The sequence below is a fragment of the Staurois parvus genome, unplaced genomic scaffold (assembly GCF_062004578.1).
Source record: "Staurois parvus isolate SC_StPar_1 unplaced genomic scaffold, SC_StPar_1.0 ptg000580l, whole genome shotgun sequence".
In the NCBI taxonomy this organism is placed as follows: Eukaryota; Metazoa; Chordata; class Amphibia; order Anura; family Ranidae; genus Staurois; species Staurois parvus.
The window spans coordinates 4,512,996-4,530,297 of record NW_028318376.1 but is presented as its reverse complement, the minus strand read 5'-3'; positions in this window follow the sequence as shown (position 1 = coordinate 4,530,297).

Here is a 17,302-nt window from a genome sequence, read left to right as displayed (position 1 = left end):
ATCACAGTCAGTACAGAGAATAGGGATGATTTACTAAAGAAGTTGAGAATCTTCTCTTAATAAGTTTTGTGAATTCAATTATTCAAGCATATGAAAATCAAAATTCAGTTCACTTTGTATACCAGTCACATGCAGATGAAATAAGTAAACAGGAATTTGCTGTGTGGTTAATCAAAGTGCATATTTGCCCAATTTTTGAAGTGAACAATTTTCAGCACCTTTAATAAATCAGCCTAACTGTATGAACAAGCATACTTCCTTAACCACTTGCCCTCCTGAGGATATACCCCCCTTAATGACCGGGCCTCTTTTTGCTATTCGGCGCTGCACTAATTCAACTGATAATTGCGCGATCATGCAATGCTGTATCCAAACAAAATTTTTGTCCTTTTTTTCACACAAATATAGCTTTCTTTTGGTGGTATTTGATTACCTGTGCGCGTTTTATTTTTCAAACAAAAAAAGACAGAAAGGTTTGAAGAAAAACAATATTTTTTACTTTCGGCTATAAAAATATATAGTAAACTCAAAGTTAGTCATAAATGTAGGTGAAATGTATTCTGCTACATATTTTTGGTAAAAATCCCAATAAGTGTATATTGAGTGCTTTGTGTGAAACCTATAGTGTCCACAAACTATGGTATAGATACTGCAATTTATGCCATTTTTTTGCTATACAGTGCTGCACTAGTTTAACTGACAATTGTGCAGTAATGCAATATGGTACATAAATGAAATTTTACGTCCTTTTTTCACACAAATAGAGCTTTCTTTCGGTTGTATTTGATCACCTGTGTGATTTTTTATTTTTGGTGCTATAAACAAAAACTTTTTTTTTTCTTTTAAAAAAATATTTTCTCATTTCTGTCATAAAAAATATCCAAAAAACTCACATTTTGAAATACATTTAGGCCAAAATGTATTCTGCTACATGTTTTTGGTTAAAAAATCCCAATAAGTGTATATTGATTGCTTTGTGTGAAAGTTATAGCATCTACAAACTATGGTATAGGTCAGGGGTGGCCAACCTGCGGCTCTCCAGCTGCTGCAGGACTACAAGTTCCATCATGCCTCTGCAAGTCAGTAACTTCCCATATTTGCAATGCCTCATGGGAAATGTAGTTCCACAACAGCTGGAGAGCCACAGGTTAGCCACTCCTGGTATAGGTAATGGAATTTACACAGCTTTTACTTACTGACTGCCCATCACATTTCTTGAGGTGCTAAAATACTAGGATAGTACAAACACCCCCAAATTACCCCTTTTCAGAAAATAGACATCCTAAGCTATCTGCTGAGAGGCTTATTGAGTCCATGGAAGATTTATTGCTTTTCCACAAGTTTTTGGAAAATTAAAAAAACATTTTTTTTTGTTTACACAAAGTTGTCATTTAAATTATATATTTCTCACACAAGCCATGGGTATATGTGGAATTACACCACAAAATACATTCTGCTACTTCTACCGAGTATGGGAATACCACATGTGTGAGACTTTTTGGGAGCCTAGCCACATACAGGAGCCTGAAATCCAATGACCACTTTGAAAGCCTGAAGGTGCGTAACTTCCTCATTTCACTTCCTCACTATCTATCACAGTTTCAGAGATCCTGAAATGCCAGATAGCATCAACCCCCCCCCAAATGACCCCTTTTTGGTACGTAGACACCCCAAGGAATTTAAAAATAGGCATGATGAGTATTTTGGAGATCTCATTTTTTCTCTTAAGGTTTTGAAATATAAAAAAAGAAAAGAAAAAATATGTTTTTGTTTTCTTTCTTCATTTTCCAAAAACTTGTGGCAACAACCGAGATCTTAAAAATACTCACCATGCTTCTTTCCTTGGGGTGTCTACTTTCCAAAAAGTGATCATTTGGGGGGGGGGGGGGTTGGTGCTATCCTAGCATTTCAGAGCATCTGAAACTGTGATAGGTAGTGAGGAAGTGTAATGAGGAAATAAAGCCCTTTAAAAGCGTGAAGGTGCTTATTAGATTTTGGGATCCTGTACTTGGCTAGACTGTCAAAAATTCTCTCACATGTGGTACTCCCATACTCGGGAGAAGTAGCAGAATGTATTTTGGGGAGAAATTCCACATACACCCATGGCATTTGTGAGCAATAAATCATTTAAGTGACAATTTTGTGTAAAATGTTTTTTTTTTCCAAAAACTTGTGGTAAAAAAATGTATTCTTCTATTGACTAAACATGCCTCTCAGGAAATCGTTTGGGGTGTCTACTTTCCAAAAAGGGGTTGTTTTTGTGGGTGGGGGCATTTTATGCCCAGCATTAGAGGTTTATGCCACACATCATTCAGTCTTCTAACCACCTAGTAAAAAAAAAAAAAAATTCCAGTATATATACCGCCATTTGTAAGTGCTATAAATTTCATGAAAACCAATTAATTTACAAATATTGGTATTTTTTTTTAGCAAAGACATGTAGCAGAATACATTTTGGCCTTAATATTTTGATGAAATTTGATTTTTAAAGTTTTTACTGGACATGTTTAATAGCAAATAGTAAAAAATATAGTTTTTTTCTCAAAATTGTCAGTCTTTTTTTGATTTATTGCGCAAAAAACCTGCACAGTTGATCAAATACCACCAAAAGAAAGCTCTGTTTGTGGGAAAAGGACGTACATTTCATTTGAGTCCAGCATTGCATGACTGCGCAATTGTCAGTTAAAATAACGTAGCGCTGTATCAAACAAAATGGCCTGGTCAGGAAGGAGGGTAAATCCTCTGGAGGGCACACAATTCCAAAATTATTGATAAACGTCATGCTCTGTGACAACCCTTCTCAAAGCCCCAAACCCAGAAATAACCCATCCAGGTTTCTTCACTGGTTCATTTACCAGTATATTAAAAGCAGTTAGATTAAATTACAATACAAGTTATCTGCATCATTTTGCAGAACATTTTCTGGTAAACCTTCCAACACTCCCACCCAGTACATGTCTACAGTTTGAATGTACTCTTGCAATAGCAAGCTCAATTTAAATTTCTGAGCCTCTCTAAACAGCTTCAGGTCTATTAACATAGGGGACCACAGCTGTCAGAAAGGCTCCACTTTAAACCTAACACCATTCTTCCATCAATCCTTACAAGTTTCAGATACGTTTTTCTGGTTTAGAGTGTCCAGGTAAGAGGGTGAACTCCACATATTCCTGGTGACCTTCTTACTGGATTGGGTTCAGGATAAAGTCCAAGTGGTCAAGTGGTGTACTGGCCACTTAAATGATCCTGCTGGCACTTGACTGATGAGTATACAGAGTACAGGGGTCTGGGGTGGGTAACATACATAGTGCAGGAGTTAGATGTGTACTTTATGGTGAGTGGGGGACAAGTGTGTGTAATGTACATAGTGAAAGGATCAGGAGGTGTGAAGGCTGGGTGTGTGTAACATACATAGTTTAGGAGTCAGAATTATATGAAGTTCAACATTCATCACCACCTATGCGTCTTTTCACCACCACCCTCTATACATAGAACAGCAGTAACACCTATGCACATTCATACACATGCATACAACATACTGCATATACAGACTGCATACACATGCATACAACATGCATACACATACATGCAATTTACACATACACTGCATACATGTATACAACATACATGCAGCTTGCACACAGAATCAAACACTTACCACTCTGATGACATCTTTAGTCCTTGATGTCCCAGCTTCTGCTGAGTCCTGCTTGTCTTTTTTTTTCTCTCACCGGGAACAGATAACACCCCCCTCCTTCCCCAGTCCACCTTGCACTGACCCAGGTTCCTGATCCAGCACACAAATTGAAATTCTGAAGAGGTAAGTAATCTGGCAATGACCTGGCACCCAGGGATAAATAATTGTATTGCTGGGTCAAATCCAGCAAATTCAGTGCTATGTCAATTAGTGGATGAACTCAATAAGCCCCAGAAAAAAAACACATGTTGGGCTGAACTCTACCGAATGCCCGGGCAGTGTGGACAAAAATCTGTCTTCTGTAATGAATAGGGCATTACTACCTGAAACCACCCCCCCCCCCCCCCCGAATTTTTTAATGACTTTTAAAGTGACAGTATATTTGTACATATCCAATTTGGCCACCTGTATAGCATTGTTTGTTACGTGCAACCTTTGATGCTTTTTGGCAGATATGAGGACTACTCTGTGTTTCCCCAGATTGAATTGCATTTCGTTTTATTTTGTTAAAGGGCAAGGAATAGAGGACTATTACTGTGTAGTAATAATAATAGTAAACTTTATTTTATATAGTGCTTTTAAAGGTAGTTTTTCAAAGCGGTTTACAAAGAAAACAAACAAGAAAAACAGGATAAAACAAGGGAAAAAAGGGACCATGTACATGTACATGATCCAGCCTGCTTGTGCTTTGCACCAGCAGTAGGTCAATAGTCACACCAATACGATTAAAAATTGAGCGATTTGTGTGCAATTTCAGTGCGATTTCTGAAGACTTAATTGCTACTTGTGAAGATCTTCAACAATTTCTTGCACTGCGATTTCTATTATATTCTATGTATGTGAAATCGGAACAAAACTGCAGAGAAAGTAATGCAAGAACTACTTTAAAAATCGTGCTGCACCAAATCACAAATGTTAAGACACCGATATTTACATTCATTAGATGCAATTTTGGGTGCGATTTCAATTCCAAAATCGCACTTGAAATTGCACCGGTATGACCGGGCACTAAATGTACTGTGGCTGGGTGGGAAGCAGTTAATGAGGGAACAGAAAGCAATAAAAACCTGACTGGTGCTCTAATCTCCATTCTATCTAAAACAACAAAAAAAAAATGTTGCTTTAGCTATACTTTTTTAACTACTGCTTCAGTTCTATTCAATGAGAGGACATAGGGCAACATTGGGGAGTGTAGAGTTAATTTCTTATATGCCCTGTGCGCATTTCAGCTATTCAGAACTCTGAAGAACATTTATTTCTTTTTCTATTTTACTTTTTCAAAAGTTAACTTATGATGTCCCCCCCTAATAGCCTCTACCGCAAAAGAAAAACACATCCGAATCCCAATAACAAATTTACTTATGGTGTTGTACAAACATAATTGTTATCCTAGGAATACAGATATGCACAGGGAATTACAAGGGATTTCCTAATAAATATCATGTTCATAAATCTGTTGACAAAAAACAAGAGTTGAAATAATTTATCTTCGTAGAGGATTCAAAGAGGATTCTATATGCCTGATGCATGAGCAAATGCAATTCATATATACAGGACCAGAAAGAAGAAATGTATTCTGTTGTAAGTTAATTACAAGGAAATGATTATCCTGCAATTTATTATAGCATGCATGTCATGTATCATCACACAGAAAATATGTTTAAGCTTCCATGAGAATTTTCCTTTGTGCTAGTGCTTGTACAATATGCAGTTTACAGTGTTCATACATGCACACTGGAATTTTGTTTTATATTTGAATAGAACAATTTAGCATGCTACAAAAATGGAAGATATATCAAAAGATTGAAATAAACACTGAGGTTAGGAGAAGATATTATCTTGCCAGAAGAATGGTCAGCCACAGTCCTGTGACCAAAATACCAAGGTGATATTAGTGGTATCATATACAGGTCTGTCATTGCAAACAGTATCCATAACTAACCAAGCCTCGCAACCTAAGACCCAGGCAGGAGTCCTGCCACCCAAATCATAAGCAGGTTTACAGCACCCTTGACACCTATGACTCAAGAAGGCTTTAAAAAAGTATTTTCACCCAAGAATCAGGCAGGTGTCAAACTATCCATGCCACAAGTTTCAAGCAAGGCTCAATCAGCCTTAGGAAACTAGACCCAAACAGGTCCACCAGTGGTGTCATTTTGCTCTGCCAGTGAAAGTTCAATAATTCAGCTGAGCCATCAGTCATCATTTCCTCATTAAGGCCATGTCTAGATTAACCTAGACATGTACTGAAATGTCTGCTGCTGAAAAATACATTCTACATTCTTCTTTTTGAGAAGCTGTCAGCAATTTCAATAAAAATGTCACAAAATTGCTGCTACAGCAATTACTGTCAGCAGCTAAATTGTGAAAGAATGTAAAGCTTCCAGCTCTCTTAAACCATAAACCATAACAGATCTGCTTACTGGAGACACATGGCTAAATGGAAGTAGATCATATAGCAATCCCAGCATTCTGGTTTCATTGAGTAACCTTTGATATTGTTTGCCCAGGATATCTCAGTTGTCCATAAATGTTTGAAATCTTTCAATATCCATGCACCACGTAAGGGAGAAGAAAATGCAGGTACTTGAGTAGGAAAAGGTTAAACACCTTGTAAGGTTATTTTTATTGCCATCTGTGTTCTATCGGGGAGATGTTCCTTTATTTCCCGGAAATACATCAGAAAGTGAAGGATGTCCCCCAAAAGTGGTAAGTGTTAGACAGTTGTCACCTGAACCCAGACATCAATTAAAACATGAAAGAAGGCATAACCCTTTCCCTTTCTTTTTTAAAAACAAGAATAAAATGTTTTACTTTTACATGCCTTCTACAATCGTTAGTAGAAAAATGGCATACTACTGAGCATTATTGCAGGTTTAAAACATATAAGGGTTGATTTACTAAAACTGGAGTGCTCAGAATCTGGTTCAGTTGTATATGGTAGTCAATCACATTCTAACTTCAGCTTGTTCAATTAAGCTTTGACAATAAAACCTGGAAGCTGATTTCTATGCAGAACTGCACCAGATTTTTCATGTGCCAGTTTTTCGTAAACCCCCCCCCCCCCTTCCTTTTTGTCAATAGATTTATCAAGTGCAAAATGATACCGGAAATTAAAACACACTGTAAGTAGGAAATTTACAGATTAATGAATAAATACGTAAGCTATGTACTGTCTTTTGTTAAATTTATCTACAAAAGTCTGTATTTTATAATTTTTTTTATATCTTTTTAGCACTGTCGTGGGTGGTGGTCTGTCAAACAGGATGGCTTTTCTAAAATCAAAGAAGACATTGCAGACCTTGTTTTGATAGTATTCTATTGTTAATGTCCCAGATGTATGTGATTTAACACATGGTGACATATCTGGAAGAGGTAAATTAATGGTAATAAATATTTGATACTATGCGTTTATCCTCAGTCATGAGTAACTGCAGAACCTGCTGAAAAGCTCTAATTATCCTTTTTTCTAGATGGTTTACTATTGATTTAACTTATTCATTTTTCTAGTTCTCACATATTTTTTCTTCTTTTTCTACAACTCAAGCCTTTTCACACCACAAATTTAAACTAATAACTAGAGATGAGCGAATTTCTCAAAAATTCGATTCGGCTGATTCGGCGAATTCCAGTGTGAAATTCAATTCGATGCGAATTTCTTCGCTACGAAGATGATTTATAAAAAGGGTTTCTAGGCTTCAGAGAGCCTTTAAATTAGTGCAGAACACTGTACCTTTAATTTAAATGCCCTTGGAGATGAGGAAAGAGAAGGAGAAGGAGAAGGAGAAGGATGAGAAGAAGGAGAAGGATGAGAAGAAGGAGAAGGAGAAGGATGAGAAGAAGGAGAAGGAGAAGGATGAGAAGAAGGAGAAGGAGAAGGATGAGAAGAAGGAGAAGGAGAAGGATGAGGAGAAGGAGAAGGATGAGAAGAAGGAGAAGGATGAGAAGAAGGAGAAGGATGAGAAGAAGGAGAAGGATGAGAAGAAGGAGAAGGAGAAGGATGAGAAGATGGAGAAGGAGAAGGATGAGAAGAAGGAGAAGGAGAAGGATGAGAAGAAGGAGAAGGAGAAGGATGAGAAGAAGGAGAAGGATGAGGAGAAGGAGAAGGATGAGAAGAAGGAGAAGGATGAGAAGAAGGAGAAGGATGAGAAGAAGGAGAAGGATGAGAAGAAGGAGAAGGAGAAGGATGAGAAGAAGGAGAAGGATGAGAAGAAGGAGAAGGATGAGAAGAAGGAGAAGGAGAAGGAGAAGGAGAAGCAGAAGGAGAAGGATGAGAAGAAGGAAAAGGAGAAGGATGAGAAGATGGAGAAGGAGAAGGATGAGAAGAAGGAGAAGGAGAAGGATGAGAAGATGGAGAAGGAGATGGATGAGAAGAAGGAGAAGGAGAAGGATGAGAAGAAGGAGAAGGAGAAGGATGAGAAGAAGGAGAAGGAGAAGGATGAGAAGAAGGAGAAGGAGAAGGATGAGAAGAAGGAGAAGGAGAAGGATGAGAAGAAGGAGAAGGAGAAGGATGAGAAGAAGGAGAAGGATGAGAAGAAGGAGAAGGAGAAGGATGAGAAGAAGGAGAAGGATGAGAAGAAGGAGAAGGATGAGAAGAAGGATGAGAAGAAGGATGAGAAGAAGAAGGATGAGAAGAAGGACAGTTCTGTGACAGTTTCTGTCTATTTCTGACAGTTCTGGGACATTCACTCCATACAGCTGTTTCAACCGCTGTATGGAGGGAATGTCATGGAACTGTCAGAAATAGACTATTAATGACAGTTCTGGGACTGTCCTTCCATGCAGCGGTTGAAACATTGTATGTATTTGTTTCCATAAATGGATCCATTTATGGAAACAAATAGATACAATGTTTCAACCGCTGTATGGAAGGACAGTCCCAGAACTGTCATTAATAGTCTATTTCTGACAGTTCTATGACATTCCCTCCATACAGCGGTTGAAACAGCTGTATGGAGTGAATGTCCCAGAACTGTCAGAAATAGACTATTTATGACAGTTCTGGGACTGTCCTTCCATACAGCGGTTGAAACATTGTATCTATTTTTTTCCATAAATGACATTCTGCAAATACACTTAGAGGAGCGCTGCAGATACACTTTTTGCCGGCTTGGAATTAATCTTATTTTCATCCTACTTCTTCTTCTTCATCCTCATCCTCATAAGAAGAAAAAGAAGAAGTAGGATGAAAATAAGATTAATTCCAAACAGGCAAAAAGTGTATGTGCAGAGCTCCTCTAAGTGTATCTGCAGAATAGAGGAACTCTGCACATACACTTTTTGCCGGCTTGGAATTATTCTTATTTTCATCCTACTGCTTCTTCTTCTTCTTCATCCTCATCCTCAGAAGAAGAGGATGAGGATGAGGATGAAGAAGAAGAAGAAGAAGAAGAAGTAGGATGAAAAGAAGAATAATTCCAAGCCGGCAAAAAGTGTATGTGCAGAGTTCCTCTATTTCTGACAGTTCTCTCACAGCTTCTTCACATGTACAGCGGTTGAAACATCTGTATCCTAAATGGAAACTAATAGATACAAATTGTATCTATTAGTTTCCATTTAGGATACAGATGTTTCAACCGCTGTACATGTGAAGAAGCTGTGAGAGAACTGTCAGAAATAGAGGAACTCTGCACATACACTTTTTGCCGGCTTGGAATTATTCTTCTTTTCATCCTACTTCTTCTTCTTCTTCTTCATCCTCATCCTCATCCTCTTCTTCTGAGGATGAAGATGAAGAAGAAGAAGAAGTAGGATGAAAAGAAGAATAATTCCAAGCCGGCAAAAAGTGTATGTGCAGAGTTCCTCTATTTCTGACAGTTCTCTCACAGCTTCTTCACATGAACAGTGGTTGAAACATCTGTATCCTAAATGTAAACTAATAGATACAATGTTTCAACCGCTAAACATGTGTTCCTTCTGTCAGAGAACTGTCAGAAATAGCGGAGCTCACTGCAGGGACACTTTTGCCGGCTGATCGGGAAATGTTCGATTCGCGCACCCGAAGTAGGCAAAATTTCGGTTTCGCCGCGAATCGAATATTTCCTGAAATTCGACTCGAATTCCGGTTCGCCTGGTTCGATTCGCTCATCTCTACTAATAACCATGAAATTAATTAACCCACTGATAAATCACCACCACCAATAAATATATAAATATATGAAAGAATGGGGGAGATTTAGTAAAGCTGGTCCATGCAGAATCTGGTGAAGCTGTGCATATTAACTAATCAGCTTCCAGGCTTTATTGTCAAAGCTTATTGAACAAGCTGAAGTTAGAAGCTGTATGGTTTCTATGCACAGCTGTACCAGATTCTGGGTTCACCAGGTTTAGTAAATCTCCCCCACTATGAGTACATATATCTCAGAGTGAAGGGAAATCTCCTATTAAATAAATAACACTTGAACAGGTGTTGCTATTTGTCAGGGAAAACAGAGAATGCTCAGGAGCACATTTATGCTCTAATGCCAATTACCCAACAGCCGTGCCCATGTTGGTGTGCATGCGCACATGCGTGCGCTCGCTGGCGTGTGCGCCAGCGTGCACACCTGCCACCAGACTGGTGCCAGGTGGGCTATTTAAATCCCTACTGCACTAAGAGTCCTTGCCTTCTGGTCTACCATGTTCTGTTATCTGCTGTCTGCAGTATCCTGATCCTGTTGCCAACCTGACCTGTCTTGACCTCGCTTGATCTCTGCCTGTACCGACCTAGCTTGCCCTCTGCCTGTTCCCCTGCTATCTGTTTATGGTTGCTGACTTCTGACTAGAACTTCTACTATCTGATTGCCTGCTCCCTGAACCTTACCTGCCTAATAGATCCCTACCCGGCTTGTCAAATGTTGCTACTTCTTAAGCCTGTGACTACCACTTGCTACTACTGGCTGCAGTTGCCGAGTTCCTGCTAGAACCTACCAGCCGGCGCTCCTGCTGACCTGCATTCTCTGCTCATCTGCATCTGCAACTAACCTGCATCCTGGTCATCCGGACTACCCACCTGTCAGCTGACATTGCAGACCTGCCAGGCACTCATGCCACTCCTGGCTCTCGTGCCTTCTGTTTGCTCTATCAGGGGCACCGAGCAGGAGGTGTAGAGAGGATGCCTTCATCTCCACATCAGGCTCCCCCACCAGGTACGTGACACTATTTTAAGATCTCTTATTGTTTGTTTTGGTGATAACTAAAATGTTGAGGTTCCCCTCAGTTTTTGCTCCAGGTACAATCACCACCAGGTTTAATACTGAATGTTGCCTTTACATACACTTTATACTCCGTATAACGTCAAATTCACAGGGATGCACAGTAGATTCTTGCTGGTGGTTCTATGAGGTGCCTACAAACACTGTGTTTTAAGGTAATTTTGCATTTTTAATTTTGCCTTTAAAGCATTCTTAAAATTCCTGCTCCCCACCAAATGGATTAAGAAAAAAGTGAATTTGTTCCCCAAAACAGTGCCCACCTCTCCTTCCATTTGTTTGACAATCCCTGCCTATTAGCCAATAAAATGGCCATTACTATTTTTTTAACATTCGGCTTTTATTCACTTCAATGGAGTTTGGATTTGTACCCGAACTCCAGCAATGTACACCAAAACTGCCTCAAAACGAACACAGGTACTCATTCCTAGTTATAATATGTCATTTAAAAGACACCAAACATTTTAACAGAATTAAATGTAGAAAAGTAATCTGTGATTTACAAAAGCTGTAATCTTGAACTTGTGTCTATTGTCTGAAGAGAGCCACATAAAATATGTACATTTTCCACACCTTTATTCTGTTTTGTCTATAAACAATTCATTTACATTTTCATTGCATTCCCAGAGTTTTGCCAATTTAATATGGAGTACTTTCTATTTATCTGTTTGGTATACTAATAAAGGCCTTTTTGACCCTCAGCAAAACGTGATTTAAAGTGTTTTTGTTTTTTGCCATTAGGGAATGAATATGAAATCATTTTATTTCTCTTGCAGATTAACAAACTAATTTAACATTTCATACATTAACCTATTATACCTCACATAGTTGGAAAGGTCTCCCCTATTGTACTCTTGTTCATGTGAGCAGTTAGTAAAGTAGATTTATATTTTATAACACAGCATTTATTTAAAACATATTTTATTGCTTTTTTTTTTGCTTCTCTCCACCTCTATCATGCTTTCTATCACAAAGAATCTTCACATAAAATTCAGACTAAAATTGGCCATACAGCTTTTTTCTGTTCAGCCTGCAGATTACTCCATCCACATCTACATATACAGCACAGATGGATAAATCTCCAGTTGAGCCTATTGAAGTTTAACAATTGACATCTGACAGCAGACACTTTTCAACTGTCAATTTTCAACCAAGCTCCTTCAAAGATTTTAATTGAGAAATGTTGGCATAGCAATATTTTGTACAGTGTATCACCAGCTTTACTGATCATGCATTGCATGTTACACTAGATTTTAGCACTTCTAAATTGATAATGCCATCACTCAGCATGGGGGGGGGTTGCATTGAAAACAGCAGCCTATATGCATTAACCCAATTCTAATACAGTGATCCTGCACATAGAAATTGTTAGGCAATGTCAACCAGTTTAATTTGGCTGAGAATCTCAAAATTGACGAAGTTGGTCATAGCAATCTAAAGTCAACAGTTTAACCACTTGAGCTCCAGAGGATTTACCCCCCTTAATGACCAGGCCTCTTTTTGCTACTCGGCGCTGCACTAATTCAACTAATAATTGTGCGTTCATGCAATGCTGCACCTAAACAAAATTTACGTCCTTTTTTTCACACAAATAGAGCTTTCTTTCGGTGGTATTTGATCACCTGTGCGCTTTTTATTTTTCATGCTATAAACAAAAAAAGACCAAATATTTTGAAGAAAAATTATATTTTTTACTTTCAGCTATAAAAAATATATAGTAAACTCAAAGCTAGTTATAAATTTAGGCCAAAATGTATTCTGCTACATGTTTTTGGTAAAAAAATCCCAATAAGTGTATATTGATTGCTTTGTGTGAAAGTTATAGCGTCTACAAACTATGGTATAGATACTGCAATTTACGCCATTTTTTTGCTATACAGCGCTGCGCTAGTTTAACGGACAATTGCGCGGTCATGCAATATGGTACATGAATGAAATTTGTCCTTTTTTAATTCAAATAGAGCATTCTTTTGGTGGTATTTGATCACCTGTGCACTTTTTATTTTTTGCGGTATAACCAGAAAGTTTTGAAGAAAAATTTTTTTTTTGAAAAAAACAATATTTTCTCATTTTGGTCATAAAAAATATCTAAAAAAAACTAAAATTTTGTCATAAATTTAGGCCAAAATGTATTCTGCTACATGTTTTTGGTTAAAAAAATCCCAATAAGTGTATATTGATTGCTTTTTGTAAAAGTTATAGTGTCTACAAACTATGGTATATATGGAATTTACATAGCTTTTACTTTCTGACTGCCCATCACATTTCTTGAGGTGCTAAAATACCAGGATAGTACAAACACCCTCAAATGTCCCCTTTTTGGAAATTAGATACCCTAAGCTATCTGCTGAGAGAGGCATATTGAGTCCATGGAAGATTTATTTTTTTTCCACAAGTTTCTGGAAAATTACAAAAACTTTTTTTTTTTTTACACAAAGTTGTCATTTAAATTATTTATTTCTCGCACAAGCCATGAGTATATGTGGAATTACACCCCAAAATACATTCTGCTACTTCTACTGAGTATGGTGATACCATATGTGTGAGACTTTTTGGGAGTCTAGCCACATACAGGAGCCTGAAATCCAGTCACCACTTTGAAAGCCTGAAGGTGCGTAACTTCCTCATTACACTTCCTCACTACCTATCACAGTTTCGAAGGCCCTTACATGCCAGGATAGCCACAACCCCCCCCCCCCCCCCAATGACCCCTTTCTGGAAAGTAGACACCCCAAGGAATTTAAAAAGAGGCATGGTGAGTATTTTGCAGATCTCATTTTTTCTCACAAGGTTTTGAAATATAAAAAAAAATTGAAAAAATATGTTTTTGTTTTTCTTCTTTATTTTCCAAAAACTTGTGGCAACAAATGAGATCCGCAAAATACTTACCGTGCTTTTTATCAAATTCCTTGGGGCGTCTACTTTCCAAAAAGGGGTAATTTGTGGGGGTTAGGTGCTATCCTGGCATTTCATGGCCTCCGAAATTGTGATAGGTAGTCTGGAAGTGTAATGAGGAAATAAAGCCCTTTAAAAGCCTGAAGGTGCTTATTGGATTTTGGGGTCCTGTACTTAGCTAGACTGCCAAAACGTCTCTCACATGTGGTACCCCCATACTCAGGAGAAGTAGCAGAATGTATTTTGGGGAGTAATTCCACATATAACCATGGCATGCGTGAGCAGTAAATGATTTAAGTGACAATTTTGTGTAAAAAAAAAATATATTTATTTTTGTCATTTTCCAAAAACTTGTGGTAAAAAAATTAATTCTTCTATTGATTCAACATTCCTCTCAGCAAATAGTTTGGGGTGACTACTTTCCAAAAAGGGGTCATTTTGGGGGGTGGGGGCGTTTTATGCCCAGCATTAGAAGTTTATGCTACACATCATTCACTCTTCTTACCACCTGAAGACCAAGCCTTTTTGTTCACATAAAAAAAAAAAAAGTATTTTTTGCTAGGAAATTAATTTAAACCCCCAAACATTATATATTTTTTAAAGACACCCTAATGAATAAAATGGTGGGTATTACAATTTTTTATGGCACATAGTACTCGCGCAGCGATTTTTCAAATGCTATTTTTTTTTTTTAAAATACACTTTTTTTGCTTTTAATGCACAAAAACACAATATATTGGCCAATTGTTTGGTAAAATATAAAAGATAATGGTATGCCGAGTAAATAGATAATAAACATGACATGCTTTAAAACTGTGCATGCTCCTTGCAATGGCGACAAACTGCAAACATTTTTAATATCCATAGGCAGCGCTTTAAAAGCCTTTAAAAGCCACCATTTTAGATTTACAGAGGAGGTCTAGTGTTAGAATTACTGCCCTTGATCTGATGTTCATGGAAATACCTCACATGCATGGTGCAACCGCTGTTTACATAACGGCACAGGGTCAAGGCTTGTGCACACAGGTGTGCGCGCATGGGAGGGGCAATTTTATTTTTTTTGTTATTTTGACTTTTTTTTATTATTATTTTTACATTGTACCTTTCATTTTTTTTTTAAATCACTTTTAATGCTATAACAGGGAATGCAAATAACCCCTATAACTTCAATGGGCATTGTCATATATTCTTTTTTGAGAAATCTGGGGTCTATCAGACTCTAGATATCTCCTCTGCCCTTACATTATCTAATCAAACCAAAATCGGTGTGATCAGATGCTTTCCCAATTTACAAATGGCGCTGTTTATATCCTGCAAAACTGAAGTGATGAAATGCTTGTAGCTTCCGAATTCTTAGACTATAGAGATGATGGCACCATTCTGGTCTCCAATCAGCTCTATGGTCAGCTGGCAGAAACACCATCTGCATTCTCAGGTTCCCCTGATGGCACGGGACTGCCCAAGAAGGCCGTGGAAGGCAGCGGGGGAGGGGGGGACATCATCTCCCACTGCTTGTAAAAGCAATCGTGCAGCTAATTAGCCACTAGGTTTGCTTTTACATGAAAGCCGATCACCGGCTGAAAAAAACGATACCAGGATGATGCCTGCAGCTGTAGGCATCATCCTGGTATAACCATTCAAATCCAGTGTTGTACCAGTACATCGCTGGTCCTTGTTGGTTATATATGCTATGTTCTTTTTTTTTTGTATGCAGCCAGAGACTGAATGAAAAAATGAGAAGAAATCTGCCAGAAAAAGTGTGTGGTATGCCCGCCATTAGAATATACCACCCTGCATCCACCCACTTCTAATGGTGGGCACACATTAGGTCACACTTTGCCACAAGTGCCAGTTCCAAGATTGAATAAATGTCTAAATAGTGGCACGCTTGAATAAAAATTGTCCACGTATAAGTGGTACCCCATATGGAGAAATGATGACACCAAGTCCCAAACTATCTTGCCACTGCTCCCCATGTAGTCTGGGCATCCGGGCGGACTCCACGTGACTATCTTTTCCCTCATAAATCCAAAACTTATAAGTATAGCCTGTTGTCCTCTCACAGGTCTTCTACATCTTGACCCCATATCTGGCAGGCTTGCAGGGGAGAAATTGTCTGAATGCAAGGCGGCCAGAAAAATTAATAAGGGACTCCTCAACGCAGATGTTTTGCTGGGGAGTATAGCCATCTGCAAATTTTAGGTTAAGGTGATTTGCGAGGGGCTGAATTTTGTGGAGCCGGGTTGTGTTTAGGGTGTAAGAATTGCTCTCTGCAAGGTATTTGCCCCGTTCCGTGAGTGAGCAGCGCCGGTATTAATTCTTTAGGTGCTTAAGCTTTTCAGATGACTCAGTTGTCTCCCTCACCAGTTCCATCTGATTCATATATTGGATTACGTAATCCTGGTGATGACATCTAAGTTTTTGGGCTCCTGGGAGTGTCCGAGGACCCCCCCATTCCTTCTCCCCCAGTCTATATTTGGAGAAAAATTGGCCCCTCTTAACTGAAGTGCTGCTTTCCTTTGGGTCTCCCGAAGTCTTCAGGTTTATGTGATTTGCATACTTGTTCCTTTGTTTGATTTTTCTTTTAGAAATGTTTACGTTATTTGCTCACACTGTTGTTAAACTATTCTTGGTATTTGAGGCCTCATCCTCGCCTGGACCCTCTGCTTGCCCTCACCTGGGTGAGTATGGGCACCCATTGCCCCCCGACCAAGGCTCTTCAAGGCTCTATTCAGAGTGGTTCAGCTATAGAAGGCCTTCACGGTTAGGGTCACTCCTTTTAGGACCACACATACACTTCTGAGGTCATACCTCACGCCACACCCTTGACCCTTGCTTTCCCGACAAACCACTCTGATTTTTTCCCTTGTCTGCTCTCTCACTCAACACTTATTCAATACCGGATTTTATAGCTATATAGACCAACCCCGACCATTAACTCATGCTCCTAGTATGCTCACACCTTAGGGAAACTTCTTCTGCTGACTGAATCACCTGCACCACCTGCACCACCTACACCATGGGCATGTAGCCATTTGGCCACTGCTATCACCTATCCTCTTTATTTACAGCGCTCAGTTGGATCTCCCAGCTGGCGGATTCCCTATTGTTGGTTTATCGGCTTCCGCGTTCCCCACACAGTGAGCTCACTGAGCTTTCGCTGACTCACTCCAGATATTTGCTCATTCATTCCCCCCTTCCCTATTCTTCCTTCTCTGGGATTATCATCCTTTTAGGGGATTGAGCTGGTCTACTTTCCGCTCCAGATATCCTTCCATCCCACATCACTCCTTTCTCCCCCCTCCCTCTTGTTGCCCCCTCTCTCCCCCTTGCTCACCCTCTACCCTCCCTCTCCCTTCCTTTCCCCTCTTCCCCCCTCTTCTCCATCCCCCCAATCCCTGGTCTCTCCCCTCCCCCCCCCCTTTTTTCCTTCTCTTCTCCCTATCTCTCTCCCCAGGTTTTCTTCCTCCTCCCACTATCACCATGACCACACCCTGAACCTCACCAGGTCGCTCGACCTTAA